At 39.9% G+C, this 17,971-nt stretch overlaps 1 long non-coding RNA gene across 1 annotated transcript; it reads left to right on the top strand.

Moving 5' to 3' along the window:
- Positions 1 to 6,842: 6,842 nt before the first annotated feature.
- On the top strand, positions 6,843 to 10,238 carry LOC117825711. Its single transcript, XR_004633883.1, has 6 exons — positions 6,843 to 6,937; positions 8,483 to 8,561; positions 8,646 to 8,705; positions 8,881 to 8,922; positions 9,623 to 9,682; positions 9,748 to 10,238. It is a non-coding gene; the product is annotated as an uncharacterized LOC117825711 (long non-coding RNA).
- Positions 10,239 to 17,971: the final 7,733 nt, after the last annotated feature.

The following is a 17,971-nucleotide window of genomic DNA, read 5'->3' as shown; positions in this document are numbered from 1 at the left end:
AACAGTAGTTGGTTCAGCTGAGTTACTTTCCCTTGAAAGAAAAATTCAAATTTAAAATGCTAAATGTTTGAGTAACCTGCAGGTAAATCAATAAACTGAAAGCAGAAGAGAGCCCAGAACAGTGAGCTATCAATATTTCATATTGAACTGAGGGGAAGGCTTGAGAGAAAGTGGGTCATTTCAGGTTAAGGTCAACAAATACTTTATAGGTGCATTTCGACCAACAGTTCCGGGGTCTTTCAGCCCCCAGAACTACTTTACCCTGAGCGAAAAGGTTCTGTGCCCCCATTGTTGTCTGTGTTTCGACCGTGGGGCCGAAGACCCGGGAAGATTGTGCAAATCAGGCCAGTGACGTATGGAGGGGGAAAAAAGTAAAGGCACTACACCACCAGACCAGCAGAGGGCAGTAGGACAAAGACGAATGCCATTCATCAGAGATGACACCAAAGAAGCAGACGGGCAGGCAGGTATCATTATGAGCAACACAACAGTTAGCCTGTTAGCATGGAAGAGACTCAGCTGTTTTAGATCATGCTATATTTCAGCACAGATGGATTCACTGAATCGACACTTGAGAAAAGATAAGCGCAATAATCAGCGACCCTGTTAACTGCCGACTTTCAGCCAGATGCATCCCTCATAAAAGTCTTTAGATGATCATTAAATACTTATCTGATGAGGACATTGAATCTTAAAACTCCCTATATGTTTCAACAGCTGTACAAACTCCACAAACACTGACACGTTCAGCTGAAGGTCTCCAGTTTACAGGGTCACTTTTAAAACCTTAACAGTGGGAGAGACGCATTCACAGTGGGCTGAGAGAAGACTACTGTTACAAGCTGCTAATCAAGTGAATCACACCTTCTTCTTTTGAAAAGTACAAATAAACAAAAAAGATAGAGCAAATTGAAGAAAGAGCAATCAAGTGAATCATAGATGTGTGTGATGTTATTGTGGACGACGGGCGGAATAAAAACGCTGCGTTTAATCTACCTATCAGACACACTCAGCATTGCAGTCCCTGCCCCCCAAAAGCCCCGGGCTTCTGAAAAGTACTACGCCCTTAGCAGGGGCTTTTTAGAGGGGAGATTATCAACCCCTGAACTACTTTTTCGCCCTGGGTTCTTCAGTCAAAACACATGTAGTTCCGGGGTAAAGTTCCTCCAGTTGAAAATCGCCTTATGTGGCTCTCAGATTAGTATCATTACTCATGGAGAAGGATGTTCAATTTATGTATGAATTCACTTCTCTATCATCATCTAGTATTTATTCAACAGTGTGTTGGTGTCTGATTGTTTCAGTCAGAATCTAGGGAGTGATTTGTTCCTTCCTACTCCTTTTTTTCATTCCTTCACAGGGACATTCATATTCAAAGGTTTGTCCCAGATGGACATAGCTTTTACAGGTGCTCTGTTCAGACAGTCAAAGTCAACAGTCTGCCTGTTCACATCGTGAAATATTTTAGAGGCAGTGGGTTTTCACCCCTGCCTCTCAAAGGGTGAAAGAGTGCTCTGTATTTCAATCTATCTGAGTGATGCTGGCTCAGAGAGATAACACCATCAACCTACGGCAGTCCTGTTTACTGAACAGAGAATATTAAGCTCTAAAATATGAATCTGCAACTCCCTGGATTGATATGAATTATGGCAACTCTTGAAACAGGTTTGCAAGCATTGGGAGGCAGGCCAGGTATGGAATGCCTATTAAAGAGGTTAAAGTTTTGCATTATTCATGCCTTCATGTGCCTTTATATGTTTGTATAAAGCAAAAGTGAGGATTTCAATTTGCAAGTCCAATTCCACCATATTAAGCAACATTTCAATTCAATTCAACAGGCTTACTCAGCAGAACATTTGACATGTGTTGTCACAGCCAAATTTTGATTATGTCACTGTGAAGAGAGGATGTTGACAAAACAGGTTGTCTCAAAATGCTATCTTTCAGAAGCATTTTAACAGCTATTGCTGCTTCTCTTTTCATAAAATGAAGTCCAGATGGCTGCACAGAGCCCAGTTAATGTACTGTAAATTTCGCAGCATGTAGTTGCTGTATTTGCTGACTCTGCTTTCCTATTTTAAGCTTTCATACCTCAGAAGAATAGCCTTTTCAAGCCCCTTTTCCTCTTATCATTTGCTTGAATTTAGCCTTTTCACTTTGGTATTACAAACACCTGCATCTATCTCTCTTAAATCCATCTTATAAAAGACTTCCCAGTGTAGAAAAGGCAGCAAGTGGAGATGGTGAGGTCAGGCTGGATGGTTGAGGACAGGCAACAGGAGGTGACCTCAAGGTTTCATAGATTGTTGTTTGTCTTCAGGTTTATAACCACTCTTGTTCCCCAGGGCCGGCATAGCATCACCAAGCCGTAAATCTCTGCCTAGGCTCAGACTCATTTGTGCTGTGTAGTTCCCAGTGCCACATAGGTCATCTGAAAGTTCTGTTACACTGCAAATAGATTAGGATCATTGCAGTTTGCAACAGGAAAGTGTTAGTATTTGAACCACTTGACCATACCTGCTTTTTTTTGACAATACTGTACTACATACTGTAGTACATTTCAATTAAATAATTTCATCAATGCAGGGCATGATCCCAATAATATGTTTAGTGAGTTTCAGAAGGTTTAGGATTTATTTCATACCTCCAAAGCTTTAATTTACTTCCATCCATTTTGCTGTAACTCAACTTTACAGCACTGAATCCTGCTTATAAATCCATCACAGTGACTGATTGCAGCGCTCACATCTTTGATCAAAAGTAAGCAGGTACTGTTTTGAAACTCTCCTGCAGCTCAGAGTTAGTGCACTGAAGGGAGCTTTGACAGTGATTCACATAGGCTGCCAAATAGCATCCTTTTCAATAAATTCAGTAAACACGACTCCAAAGTTAAACCAGTATCTCAGGATCTCAAAGGCTGTATAGCTTTGCAGGGTTAAATACTAAAGTTAGTGTGCTAACTGTCTAACATTTCAAAGATAACATTCTGATTTTTTACATTTTTACCTTGTCGAGTATCTTGTTCTGCATATGTTCCTTTAGTTTTGCACATTTACCTACATTGAAGAGTTTTTAGCATGTTAGGTTTAGTTAATGGGAATGTATAGTTTAGCATGGTGTGAAAAGGTAATGAATTGATCAACTTAGACACACAAGTTTATGGCTAAAACATGACCATAGTCAAATATTTTTCATCCATTATTGATTGCTTTTAAGGTTTGAGCCCAAAACACTGGATCATAATTCCAAGGCTTTAAAACAGAAGTCACTCCAATATTGGATTTTGTAGTGGCATGAATGCTTCAACAAAAAGTGTTTACAGACCTGTACCTGCTTGAAAACACAACACTGTGGCAATTTGAATTCACTAGAAAAGTAAAGCAGCATTTCACTGTGATGGATTTTCCTCTTAAGCATAACTCACCAGTGGTCTATGGTTCTTTATTATAATTATTATCATTATCATTATTATTATTATTATTATTATTATTATTATTATTATTTATTTTATTGTTTTATTATTAGTATAACCTTTATTTAACCAGGAAATGCTCATTGAGATTAAAAATCTCTTTTCCAAGAGAGTCCTGGCCAAGATAGGCAGCAGCACAGTTACAGAGTTATAATTTTACAATAGACATACAAATAGCAGATGCATACAACATCTACACAACAGGTACCTCCAGAAAAACAGCATGTCACATTTAAACAAAACATCTACAGACAGATGCTTCAGCCTCCAAGTCATTTAAGGACGGCTTAAAAGCATTCAAAGATATCATGTCAGACAGTTTTAGACCCTTTTGTAAGGCATTCCAGGTCGAGGGAGCAGTAAAACCTGAAGGCCTTTTTCACAAGTTCAATCCTGACCCTCGGAACAGATAGTATTAAAAGATCCTGAGATCGAACATTATGACTTCCTGAGTTCTTTCGTGCAATATATGCGAGGAGGTAAGAGGGAAGTAGTTTTAGGATGCATTTATAAATAAGAAGATGCCAATGTTTTTTCCTATGTGACGACAGGGAGGACCATCCTACACTCGAGTACAGCACACACTCTTTAACTTTTTATGTATGATCAACAGAGAATCTTGGATCAAAAAGTTGCACAAAACGATTACCAAAAGAGATACAGATGAGGGGAGCTCCTTCTTCTCTGTTTCAGCCTCTTTTGCTCTGATTCAGATGCTTGCTCGGGTAGTACCAGCCTGTGCTCAGACTGTGTTAATGTTGTCTCTCCTTTAGACAAAGAATGCCCTGACCTGGTGGCTTTTTGAGCTTCAAATATGTCAGCTGTGGCTCCTCTATTTAATTGTGCTTTTGTATTTTTTTCAGCTGGGAGTATCTGCTCAATAGCCTTCACAATGGTTGCTTCAGGTTCAGATAAAGTGACCTCTGCTTTTTTAGAGGTCTCTATGTTAGTGTCTTTGTGTTGTTTTCTTTGCAAACTCAGTCTGCTCAAGAGTCCCATGTCCCTCCAAATAATAACTTTGAGCAGCTACTCTCCATGTTGAAGTTTCATTGTTCACACTGTTAACATTTTGTGTCAAAGTCTTATCAACAGCGGCACGGCCATGAGATTTGGTGGAGGTTGATGACAGTGATGCACGAATTGTAATCATAGATTGTTTAAATAATGGACGTAGTATCCGTGACGTCACCCATCTGTTCCTGAGCGCTGTTTTGAAGCCAATCGACGGCTGCAGCCATATTGGAAATGCGGAACTCAAACAGGCATAGTGTGACACAAAGAGGTGGAGTTTGAGCCTCCTAACCAACTGCTATGTGTTCCAGTCTGGGAGTCAAGTCAGTCATGTCCTTATTTGGGCAAAAACTCGTAATCTTAATATCTTCTGAACCGTCGTGTTAGAAAAAAATTCACCCCCCGTACAGTGTGTGCCGATAGAGGAACTAGCTATGTAGAGCCAAGCTGTTTTTTGAACCAGGCTGTAAACATGTTTATTAATGCTGCAAAGATCGTCTTTTTTGAATCAGTGTCTATGTGGTTTCTGATGTTTCTGCAGCCAGCCTCAAGCGGATTCTCAATGAATTGCAGTTTATAACACTTCTGCATGGGCTTCATAGTTTGAGACTGGAGGTTGCCGCTTGATTGCAATGTCAGCCTGTGGTGCAGCTTTTCCAGGTATAGGATAGTCAGTGCTTCATTTAGGATTTTCTAGTCTTGTGCCTCGAGCGTCAGATTTATTTAGATTATCTCTTCCCATATACAGTCTGTGTTTTCTACATTTTCTCTCGAGCTAAATGATCGATTCCACCTACTTCAGTTGTTGTTTGTCTAATCGCGCCTGACTTGGCACAGCCGGCCCACAGCTGTTTTTATTCTTTACCTCTGTTATCTCAGTTGATTCACCGACTATCATTCGACTTGCTGAGGTCTTTGTTGGTGATGTGTGTTCCTTACGCTGGATTCCACTGCTCAGTTGTGGATTTTCATGCAGCGGATGGGCTTCAAAAGCACTCTTTTCCACCATGGTTGTTTTCAAGTCTTTGAATGAAAAACAATTTACTTTTCTAACTACTGTAGCGCTGTTCAGTAAATCTGCCTGAACATCCCACCCATTGATAGGACTTGTTATTGCAATTATACCAAGCAGGGTGTGTTGGCTTTGTTCGATATCCTCTGTGGAATTTTCATGCTCTGGCTACTCCATACTTCTTGTTTCTGTCGTGTTTTTCACTTTGAAAGCAGGGGTGAGTTTGCCAGAAGTAGAAGTTTCAGGTTTGGTTTGATTATTGAACTGTAGCATACTCTCAGCATTTCCAATGGTAGATGACTTTTCAGTAACAACTGGCACTCTCTCACTCATGGTCAGCCCTGATTTATGTGCTTCTGGGGACAAAATAAGACCGCTTTTGCTGTCCGCCAGTTTCACAGACACAAAATCATTGGTTTTAGTAGAGGTTATCTGAAATTCAGAGGCAACAGTCATTATCTGGTCTGCAATCTGCAGTGTGAAAATAATGGGGATTTTAAGGTCACTCCTGATATTTATGTGTGGAATATGAAAAACCCCATCGCCCATGGAGGCTTGTGGTGTAGCGGGATCATGTCGCTTTTCAATATTTTTTTCTGCAGGGCGTTGGCTGTCAGAAATTGTACTGGTAGGCACATCATTAGCCTGGATTATGGGTATTTCTGGCACACTATCACTAGTGTTGTCAGTTGGATCATTTGTACCACCCACAGAATCCCTCATAACAGGCTCAAAATCCTCATTCATTGCCTGCTCAATCTTGAGGTTGGTTTGATTTGCTAACGTAAGGTGCGTAGCACTAGTTTCCTGATGTCCTCCCAACTGTAAAAGATGATTATTCTCAAGAGTAGCTTTCACTGTATTGCCTTCTTCACTAGGCAGCTCATTGTGGTTCTTCTCATTAGTGTGTTTTACTGCTAGTTTCTCAGTTTGTTTTATAGGCCAAGAGTCGGATTCATAACTGTTACTCCTGGGGTGTTCATGCCTGCCAATTGGTTGTCCCACAAAAGGGTAACCTCCCTTTTCATCTATGTTTTTTGTCCTTTGTGACTACATTGGAATAATTTATTGTCACCATCATATGCACACTGTTGTTCTCAGCAGCTCGTTTTGTCTCATCAACAGCTTCTACAGAGGACTTACCAGAGCCCCCTCTACTATTTCCGTATCTCTTCTTGAGGCTGATATTGTTAGCCCCATCAAGCCAAGAGTGCGAGGTAAGCTGTCACTTCTAAGCATCTTGAGATTTAGCAGGGGTGAAGTGCTGCTGAAGGAAAATTGATTGTTTCTTGTTTTAGGGCTCACCGATGACATTTGGGCCTGTACAGATCTCCGCTTGTTATCATCAAGAAATGCATGCCAAGTGTCTGAATGGGCCCTGCGTTCTGACAGATTAAAAGAGCATGGCTGACCTGTAATCACGTCAAAAGAGGAAGACAGAGGTATCTGAGTCAGGGTTTGTCTTGGGTATGGCTGCAAATGGTCAATTGGGTTCAAGACCTCAGATGACAAAGCTGCTGTGGGTGTCCTGGTTGATGAATCATTTTGCATCTGCCTGAGCAGAGCAGGAGTCACTGATGTAAATTAATTTACTTTTTCAATCATGGTGGAGGTTAAAAGGCCATTGACACTCGATTCATAGACCCTGGCTTGGGTAATCTGTTCTGCTTGCTCTCTCTCATCTGTTGTCTGTAAAAGTGAATTTGTGTTCCAACCCGAAGTACGAAAGTTCTGCCTTTCATAAAAGATCCTCTGAATAATTGATACACTGAGAGTTTTCCTGAAAAGTGGGGCTGAGCTCGCAGGAAGCCACGTGTTAGTCTTGAATGCGAGGTGTTGAAATACAACATGTTACTGTTTAGGGGAGCTGATATATGTGTACTGCTGTGTGGGGAAACAGTTGCTCTGCCAACTCCAATTGTTTGGGCAAGTTTTAGGAGTGGTTTTGGTATTGCAGTCACAGGAAATATAAGTTCTAAAACTTTATTCTGAGGATATTCTTTGGAAAGTGAAGACAGAGATTCAGACTTTCATTCCATATATATCGAGTTTCATTCCATATATTCAGACTTTCATTCCATATATTCAGACTTTCATTCCATATATACAGAGTTTCATTCAATATATTCAGACTTTCATTCCATATATATCGACTTTCATTCCATATATTCAGACTTTCATTCCATATATATCGAGTTTCATTCCATATATTCAGACTTTCATTCATTATATTTAGACTTCATTCGATATATATTGAGTTTCATTCAATATATTCAGACTTTCATTCAATATACATTAATTTCCAGAACGGCTTGCCATATAGATATCATTGTGGCCAAACAATCAAATTTTTGTTTCACCTGACCATAAAACAGAAGACTAGAAGTCTTTTCTTTGTCCAGATGAGCATTTGCAAAGGCCAAGCGGGCTTTTGTGTGCCTTATCTGGAGAAGTGGCATCCTCCTTGGTCTGTGTCCATGGAATCCAGCCGGGTGCAGAGTTCGTTGGACCATCTGCCTTGAGACGTTGTCACCAGCAGAGTGAGAACAACAACATGACCAGTTAGATTGAGGAGGATGAGGCAGTGCAGATGAGATCGAGGAACCGCAAAAAAAAAAAGAAAATCTAGAGGGTGTCATAAGAAATCGTATGTTTTCTCAAACTCAAGTAATTAATACATTTGCAATATAAAAACTGTTATATGTCGGGGGGTAATGATTTTCTACAATGAATTTGAAATTCCAGTTTCAAAATGAATCAAATTCTTAAATTTGGTAAAAATGTTAGAGATGGATATACTTATTTTTTCTTTACTGACCTCTAGGTGTCAAGCGGCCACACCACCCTGCTCAACCAAATAAGTTGCAGCCCATTCAGGGCACAGCTATCTTAGACAATGCTTGCGACTACTGATGACAACTTATGAAGCATGGTAATGTGTTGCATAGACAACATGATAGTTACAGGCTGATTTGGATGTGTTTCAGCCTCTGGAGGTGAAGGCATGTCCGTACAAGCGGAGCGTGGGTACAGTTCTCAGGGCAGGGAAATGTCCACTCCTCATGAGTTTTTGCTTCTCCCTTTGCAATATTCACTAAACACATTCTTTCCACACTAGACAGTTGTTACAGGCTCAATCATATGTTTCAGACTTGTCTGGTTTGGTGGAGCATGCCAGTGGATCTGGGGGAAGGGCAACATCAACACACAGTTAGTATTTATCAGAAATATTCACCTTTTTGTTTACATTTTGATAATTTTCCACCTCTGAACATTCTTTGTCTTTTTTAGGGTCTGACCTGTCAACACCCAGTTAGTACTCATCTCATCACTTTGCTTTGTGAAATGTAAGAACATTCTTTGTTCCTTGTTTTTCATGATCTAGACACGCAGCCAGAAGTCATGCCATGGATGGCTATCACTCTAGGTAAAGAAACAAGGTAAGGCATTTCATGGTATGTTATGTGAGTTGTTAAATTGCCAAGTCATTCAAATTTAAATGGAACAACGTCCAGCGGTGAATGGAGCATCAGGTATAATACAACAATGTCTCCCGATGCAGGTCCAAGTCCCAGCGCAATGATGCCTCAAGACATACCGTCGGGTCCAGGCCTGATGGGTCTCAGCACAGTAATGCCTCAAGACGTACCGTCAGGTCCAGGCCTGATGGGTCTCAGCACAGTGATGCCTCCAGACATTACCACAGAAGTTACACTTTTCCAAAGTTACCTACCTATCTGTTTGTTTTAACCTCACGTTTGTCCAATTTATCTGCCCCCTGGATTGTGTTTTTGAGTTATCTCTACTCTATTTGTGATTGTTTTTTCTTGTTCCTGGTCTTCCATCTTATCTAATAGAAACAATGCATCTCTTTCGTTTCCAAACTTTCCATCTTGCTCGGTCAATTCCCCCTGTAACTTTAACATCTCTTTATCCCAGTCTTGATTATCTCTTTGTCCTCATCTTCTGCTGCCAGAGGATTGCGGACGACTAGTGGCTCATTGCTTAAATCTCTGTTGTTTATTACCGCAGATCAGCGAGGTGGTTCGATGCAGTAATGGTAATAGCAGGTTATGCCCCTCAGCTGGGTGGGAACCAATCATCAGGGTTACTTGTTTCTTTTGCAGGGATAAATTTACCTGACGGAGCTCCCTTCAGTCTCTGCAGAGCTTCTGGGTTGAGAGCAGGTATGAGCCGTGTTTAAGAGTTGTTCATTGAGCTTATGTGCGAGTAACTTTGACTTTCATTCCAGGACAGTGTTCCTTGGTGTTTATGGATCTCGGTGTGTCTAGTGCACAGACGGTACGCGGTACGAGAGTGACAAGCTCGGAGTAATGTGGTAGGGTCGCGGACAGCCGAGGTAAACCTCAATTGTTTGTAGCATCCATCTGTACTGTGCCTTTTTGTGAATTGATCAGTGGTAAATGTATTATGTTTTCGTTACAGATTGCCACTGTTGCCTTGTCTTCTTGTCTTTTGGTTTATCTTGTCTTTTTGTTGTATATTTTGTTTCATCTTTTTCTTGAGTTAGTTGTTTAGTTTGAAGCTTATTAGATGGTTTATTTCAGGTCTTTGAGGCTGGGTTTTTTTTAGCTTTACTTCTGTTACGTTAGATTAAGTTACACTTTTGTTTAGTTACAACAGTGTTTCTTTTGCCTTTAGTTTAGGTTACAGCTTAGTTTTTGTTCAGTGTTGAAGGAGACTACTCAGTAACAGTGTTTGATGAGACTCTGCTCAGTGAAAGTTTAGGTATTGCTAAATTAAATTGTGTTTTAAAAACTATTTCTGAACAATTAAATAAAGATTGTATTTATATTTTTCTAAACATACCTCTGTGTTCATTTGTGGGCTAACCTGTGTTTTCTTAAAGGGTAACTAAACCCCCTAGTTTCCGCTGAAGAGCATCTACCCAGGAATTTCAAAAAATGCCATTGGAACGTCAATGTATCAATTTGGACACGGCTGGAGTTTGTGGAATGTGGTGAGGTAGGTTATGTAGGGTACGATGACAGATGCAAGTACCAAATATGTCACAGTGAACTCAGCCAGCCATTAGAAAAACTCCATTGCAGTAGAGGGGTTTCGACCTGCAGATGGCAGTCTCTACACATATTTTCAACACAATTTGAGGAATTTTAATACTTTATGCTCAGCTGTTGGATCAAGACCAACATTGATTAACAGCACTACTAAATCCCTATATAAATATGTTCTCAGCTAAAAAAAAAGTGGTTTGGGGTTTAGTTACACTTTACCCTCTGTTGCAGGGTCAGGAACTAAAATAAGATATCGTTAACATTCTTTGGGTGAAAGTCTCAAGGTGGCATTGTTAGTTTTTATTTTTCTAAACACAGAAGTCCCTCACCAGTCCTAACTTGGCAACGCGTGTTTTCTGATTCTCCCCTTAAAAGTTTGTCTTCTGTTGGTCCCTCAGAAAACAACTTGCTGGATTGTGTTGTTGGAGTCAACACAAACACATTATGGTAAAAGTTCTGTCTTTGTTTCATAAAAAAAACTTCACAGTAGTGAAAACTTTTCTTGTTGTAAGAAATGGAATCTGCTGATTCCACATAACTGGCACTAAGGGATCCACAGAAGGCTGTGTAACACTTCTGTTTACTGTGTGTAACTTCAAAGAATCCTGTTTATCTGTTAGCTGTCTCTTGGTGGTTATAGATGCAAAACTGTTGGTGGACTCTGTCAGTAACAACATAGTATAGGTCTTTTGTTGGAGAGCTTGGCTACTGCTTGGCTTCTCAATGATGCAGTTTTTTCTGTCAGCGTGTGAGGCTCAGGATTTTTCACAGAAGTCATCCCAGGATGAGCATCCCTCAGCGTCATCCTTACAGTTGAATGTGATGCCCTGCTTTGATCATTACCTCCTGAAACTTGTTGCTCACTGCTGTCAGGAGCTTCTGTCATGACGGGCTTTCTACTGACTGAATCACTTCTGAAGTCCAAATATTGGATGAGGAGGAACAAATTCTTAGAGGCTGTTGAGCAAGTGTGGGAAGCATTTTTTTTTCTTCTTTTAACTGTTGTCCCCTGATGCCTACCATGCTTAAAACCATTTATTTTTTGCCTTTTTAAAGGTTTCTTGAAAGTATTAAGTAACTTCAATGAGCCATGAAGCTTTGAGATTGCTGAAATTGGCCTCTCTGTGACTGAGCTATCCCTGAAATAGGTTTGCCATGATTGTTTCCGAGTGTCTTTTTTGTAACTGGCAACACCTCAACCAGATAATGCGTTTGAAATGCAGCTCCTCTTATGTCTGAGTGAGAGTATTTTATTTGGGAACCTTCAAAAGTCTTTGATTCACGGTTTCATTGAAGGATGAAGCAGAAAATGTTAAATTGTGAATCAATTGTTCCCCCACATTGAAAGTAGAGTTCTTGCTCATGTTTTGATGACTGATCTCTTTGTCCACAGTGTCTTCTTGTTCTTCAGCTGACTGTTGATTTAAACCGTGTAATTAGGCTGCAAATTGACTGAATTCTAAAGCGGGACTGTCTGTACTCAGAGAGTTTGAACAGCCATGAGGTGAAAGAGCAGGCAGAGCCAGAGATTTCTCAGTGGATGCTGCTCTCCAGTCTTTCTGGCAGGTCAAACACAAGTTTGCCCCACCATTTCCTCTCACTGAATCGTCTCTTGTATCACCTTGGATGATAGATTGCATTGCATCAAACGATACTCATTTATTCCCAGGTTTGAAATTCCCTTTTCATCCTCACCTTGAGATCGTTAGTCATCACTGTCATTATATGGTGCAGCTAGGTTATAAGTTACAGGAGGAGGAGATGCAGATAACTGCTGCATCTGCAGACAAACAGACCTCAGGCTCCAAAGTACCATTCATTATTGATTCAAATGCAGCTTCTGTAGATCAGAAAACAATCTCATTATAAGTAATCAGTGGTTCTTCTGATCCAGTGTGAATCATCACAGCTGATGGATCGTCTCTTGATAGCATGGCATAGTTTTGCCCATTTATGTAAACAAATTGTTCTTCACTTGGTGAGGCAACTGTAGCTGTTGCTTTTGTGTTTTGTATTTTCTCATGAGGTGGCGTTGGTCTGGTGTCAAACAAACCCGCCCCTGGAAACTTGACAGTCACTGCCAGAGCTTTGTGTTGATGTGAATTTTCTTGAGGTATTGGTTCTCTGCCATGACCAATCCCATTTTCCTTCCTCAAAAGCAAATCCTCTGTGACAGGTGTACCTTTTGTTTGTTTTGTCAGGAAACATTGGAAATTCTCTTTTTCTACTCTGACTGCAAAGAAAAAACAAACAAACAAAATTAAATGTGTCACAGAAAGCTATTCTGTTACATGTAGAATGAAAGTACTTTAAGATTAACGAATAATATAAATACAAACTATTCCTTGCCTTTTAAAAAATGTATTATTTTGATATTAAGATGTGATTTGAAAGGTTTTTGCTGGTGCTTTTAGTTGGGATGCAAGAGCAGTCAAGAGGGCAACTAACAATCAATATTATATTAGAAAGATAACAATGGTATCAAGAATAATCCAGTATAGGTATTGTGTTGCCTTTCAGGCAAAAAGATTGTTAAGGCTTTTATTTTGGTAAGACCTATTTTATTTTGAAGGTCATTAGTCATGTTTGTAGACAACTTTTTCCAGTCCTGTCCTGAGTCAGTTCTGTGAGAGCACATGGCTTTGTCTCATCCTTTTCTGACACTGTAATAGATAGACATAAATGATTTATTTCATAGTTTTAATGATAAGTTAAGGTTAAAATATTATACATCTTTTTTTTTTTTACATTTAAAAAGCATTTGTGGTAGTTAAAAAGATAATTTATTTACACTGTGAAAACCACGTGATGTCAGCAAATTGTGATTTTTGGTATTGTCTATTACAGTTTTCTTTCTATCTGTGTATCATGATGAGCCACAGTAAAGCCACAGAAAACATAACTACGACTCAAGTCCTCTTTGGACAAGCCAGAGTTTAGCTGGTTGGATTGCCGCAGCTCCTACACTGCAGCGTAGACAACATAGGTTTAGTACATTTGGATCAGTGGCCCTCATTTATCAATTTTGTATGAAAACAGGTGCAGATCTGAGCACAGAATTGGTCTTACGACAGGGCACACGTGTGATTTATGAAACATTCGTATCTGACCAATCCCAGCGTAAAAATGATCAAGTCTTGATAAATGCGGCTTAATTCGATCATCATTAAAATTCATTTAATTTCATTACCTGCAAAAATGTGTGGTAACAAGGAGCTTAGGAGTGAGGCATGCTAGTTGTAGGCTGTCTTAATAAACACAAAGGTCGGTTTTACTCCCCATGTCTGCAGATTTGAAGATCTAGTGGATGATTTTTATTTATCATGGATAAGTGCTAGCGCTAGTTAGCATAGCTACATAGCTACATGTCGTAGCTGTAGCTGTGTACCAAGACACACGTCAACATACTGACAAATAAAACAAGAAACACAGAATCTGTGACCAATCCTCCAGAAAAGGTCCCGCTGCCTTTCTGGCAGAGGTCGGTTTTACTCCCCACGTCTGCAGATTTGAAGATCTAGTGGATGATTTTTATTTGTCATGGATAAGTGCTAACGCTAATTAGCATAGCCACATAGCTACATGTTCGTAGCTGTAGCTGTAGCTGTGTACCAAGACACACGTCGACATACTGACAAATAAAACAACAAGAAACACTAAATCTGTGACCAATCCTTCATAAAAGGTCCTGCTGCCTTTCTGGCAGAGGTCGGTTTTACTCCCCAGGCCTGCAGATTTGAAGATATAGTAGATGATTTTTATTTGTCATGGATAAGTGCTAGCGCTAGTTAGCATAGCCACATAGCTACATGTTCGTAGCTGTATACCAAGACACACGTCAACATACTGATAAATAAAACAACAAGAAACACTAAATCTATGACCAATGGTTCAGAAAGGTCCTGCTACAGGCGCCTCTCCGTCAGGATCAGATTCTGGATCAGATTCAGAGGGTTGAAGTAACGCGATCTCTGAGCAGCCGTGCATATTCAGCCAACATGTAAACATTAGATCAACGTGCTGGGGAGCCGAGACACATCCACTTCCTGAGGGGGCGTGGTCAGAGGGAAAACAGAGTGTTCTGAGGAGGACTGAAGAAGAGGGCTTTTCAGGCATGCCAAAATCTGATTTCAAAGTGTTTTTTTGAGCATAAACTGTAAAGACATGTTTTGGGGACCTCTTAGACCAATATATATTGATGAAAAAAACGTGATATGTCACCTTTAAACTGAGAAGTCCACATTTAGGCCTGGTATTCATCAAATCTATGTAATACTTTCTTGTTCCTCTGAAAATGCTGACCCCAGCTTTATGGTACCCGTTAGTTTTTTAACCACTAAAAGGGCTGCAAACATAAGTTTTGAGCAGTGTTTCCACATACTATCTACTATCTACTACATCTGTGCACTGCCAACATGACATCAGTAATATGCCATTTCTGCTGTCTGCAGAAAGCTGTAACAACCATACCATAAACACAACAGATTTAAGGTGGACTTATTCTGTGTCCTCATAGATGTAGCTACCAGTATCATAGGAATGGATCTATATTTCAATCCAGGGTTAGATCAGTCCAGTGTTTTGGACAGGATAACAACTTGGAATACATTTGTCTGGCACTAAAGAACACTACTTTTGAAGGGCACCAAGCTGACCAATCAAAATTACTGCGCTTCTCACAGTGTGAAATGTACTTATTTAGAGTGCCTAAATTTAAATTCATTTTGAATACATGGGGACATACATGAATATAATATTCATTCCTAAAAAAAATATGCATAAAACGGACAAAACTAATATTTTTCAAACCTCAACATGGCACTTTTAATAAATTCAAAAAAGGATGTGGACTCCCCCTGGTGTGAGACTGATGACTTTGATATAACAGGTTTGAGTTTGATATTTTCACTGTTTGTGTAAGCAGTATTATGAGGCAGTTTTCTAATTAAGTGTGTGTGGGAAGCATATTTCAGATCTCATTGTTTCCGAGGCAGGTCGTGATAACATCTGTATTATTTAAGATAAAAATCAAACTCAAGGAAATTATCCAATGAGCAGATACAATAATTTAATTAGAAAAACAATGTCACTTTGGGCAGTTTTTCCCCCCATACATTATATGGAGATAATACAGAGGCAAGTAGACCCACTGATTACCTTGGTAATTATATCTCATATTAAGTTATTATATAATTTTTTGTTGTTGTTTAGCTAAATTTAAAATATGTTTATTTTCCCTTACTTTAGGGGGGGAAATAGTTTACAATAATTAAGCTGCTACTCGCCTCTTAGATTATATACTGACGGAAGACAGGTGAGAGTATTCATGTTTAATAATGTATTTATGTAAAATACTCATTTAATCAAAGATTTAAAGAACTTGCAGTTTAAATCATGGGCAAAACTTTCCTACTGTATATAGATCAAAACGGAAAATAAGTACATACCTGAAAGAAGGGATAATCCAAATGTGAAGCAGTGAAACCTCATCATTTTCATTCAATCCTTTTTAGTCAATAACACAAGACCAAGTAATCAAGTGTTGAATCCAACTGGGCACACAGTATCAACTGTTAGCAGACATACACAGATGGGGGACAAACTTTACAATGGAGCCTCTTGACCTCAAGTCGTCCATACATGGATTAGATTTCTTGCAAATGATTCCTTTAACAGCCACTGCAGTCGAATAGGTACAAAATATGAAAAGAAAATAAATAAACACAAAAAAAATGGATCACAATCTTATTGAAGCAAAGGATAGTTCTGTATACTCTGAAATGGGGGGCTGGCTGATCATCAATTCTTCTAGCACAAGGCTAGCTCAGTAACAGTTAAAAAACGTATATCAATAATTTTCTTCCTTAGGTGTTACAATATTGTGCCTCGATTGTGAAGTGCTGCTTTTATAACTAGTGCCAGTCTTTGCCCCGTGGCAGCCTCAAACACTCTCACCTGCCTTAAACAACATCTGCCACACTCTTAAACTATTCCACAATATATGGCAGCCACAGGCCACTCTTCTCGACTCTCCCAGTAATATATTTCTACCCGCTATCACAGAGTGTAAACATTACACCAGCAGAGTTATAGCTCTGACCTTCTTGCCCACAAGTCCCACAATAAGTCAACGTGCCTTGCTCTTTCTGTGAATTAAGAAATACCCAATTCCAAAGAAACACAGATACAGCAGATCCAACACTTTTTCCAACTGTGGACACTTCTTTGCAGTTTATGGCCGTCAAGAGAATCTGAACACTTGTGAAAAGGTATTCTCATCAACACAATTCACAAGACTCTGGCCCTGCTGGAAATTCAATAAAAACAACAACAACAAACCAACTAAATGGGTATCTGGTCTACAGGTCAGGTCATTGACTGCTGTAGTTGGATGCATCAGGAAGGGTGAGGAGGCAGAGTACAGGGCTGTGGTGGGAAATTTTGTCACATGGTGCAAGCAGAACAATGTGACAAAGACCAAGGAGCTGATTGTGGATCTCAGGGGGAACAAGGCACCAGTGACCCCTGTTTCCACCCAGGGGGGCAGTGTGGTGGACTACAAATACCTGGGGGTGTACTTGGACAATAAACTGGACTGGAGCAGGAACACTGAAGCAGTCTACAAGAAGGGCCTGAGCCGTCTCTACTTCCTGAGGAGGCTGAGGTCCTTCAATATCTGCAGGACGATGCTGAGGATGTTTTATGAGTCTGTGGTGGCCAGTGCTTTCCTGTTTGCTGTGGTGTGCTGGGGCAGCAGGCTGAGGGTAGCGGATGCAAACAGACTATATAAACTGATCCGTAAGGCCAGTGATGTTGTCGGGGTGGAGCTTGACTCTCTGACAGTTGTGACAGAGAGGAGGACTCTGTCAAAGCTCCACAGCATCATGGACAACATCCACCACCCTTTCTACAACATGCTGGTGAATCACAGGAGCACATTCAGCGCAAGGCAGTGGACATGACAAAGTTCCGATTTTTTTCTGAATCCTCAGAAAAAAGTCGAAATTCTGACTTTATTCTCAGAATAAAAAAATGACACCTTAAAAAATCATATGTTGCTGGCCAACCCCCCTTATTTTTTTAATTCAGTGGCCCTAATCTTCTTCCGTAGAATTTAAATGGTTTATAAGGCAGCAATGTTAATGATCAAACAATCAATCAAACATAAAAACCTTTGGCTGATTCCAAAACAATACTTAAAACCTATGACCTATTTTATGATGTCAAAGTGGTTTCTCTGTTAAGCTCTTTCCTTCATCTTTCTCTACTTATAACAAGATGTTGCAGGGACAGAATGTACAAATTATCCATCATGACTAAGCAGTAAACTAACTGCAACCATTAATTAAGACACAGTGGTAATGTTAAAGCGAATGTAGTACACTAATGCAGTAATTCAATCATCACATGCACATAATGACTCTGGATGTGTCAATTTGG

The sequence above is a fragment of the Notolabrus celidotus genome, chromosome 14 (assembly GCF_009762535.1).
Source record: "Notolabrus celidotus isolate fNotCel1 chromosome 14, fNotCel1.pri, whole genome shotgun sequence".
Lineage (NCBI taxonomy): Eukaryota > Metazoa > Chordata > Actinopteri > Labriformes > Labridae > Notolabrus > Notolabrus celidotus.
Note: the sequence above shows the minus strand (reverse complement) of the source record. Positions and strands in the feature narration are given on the sequence as shown.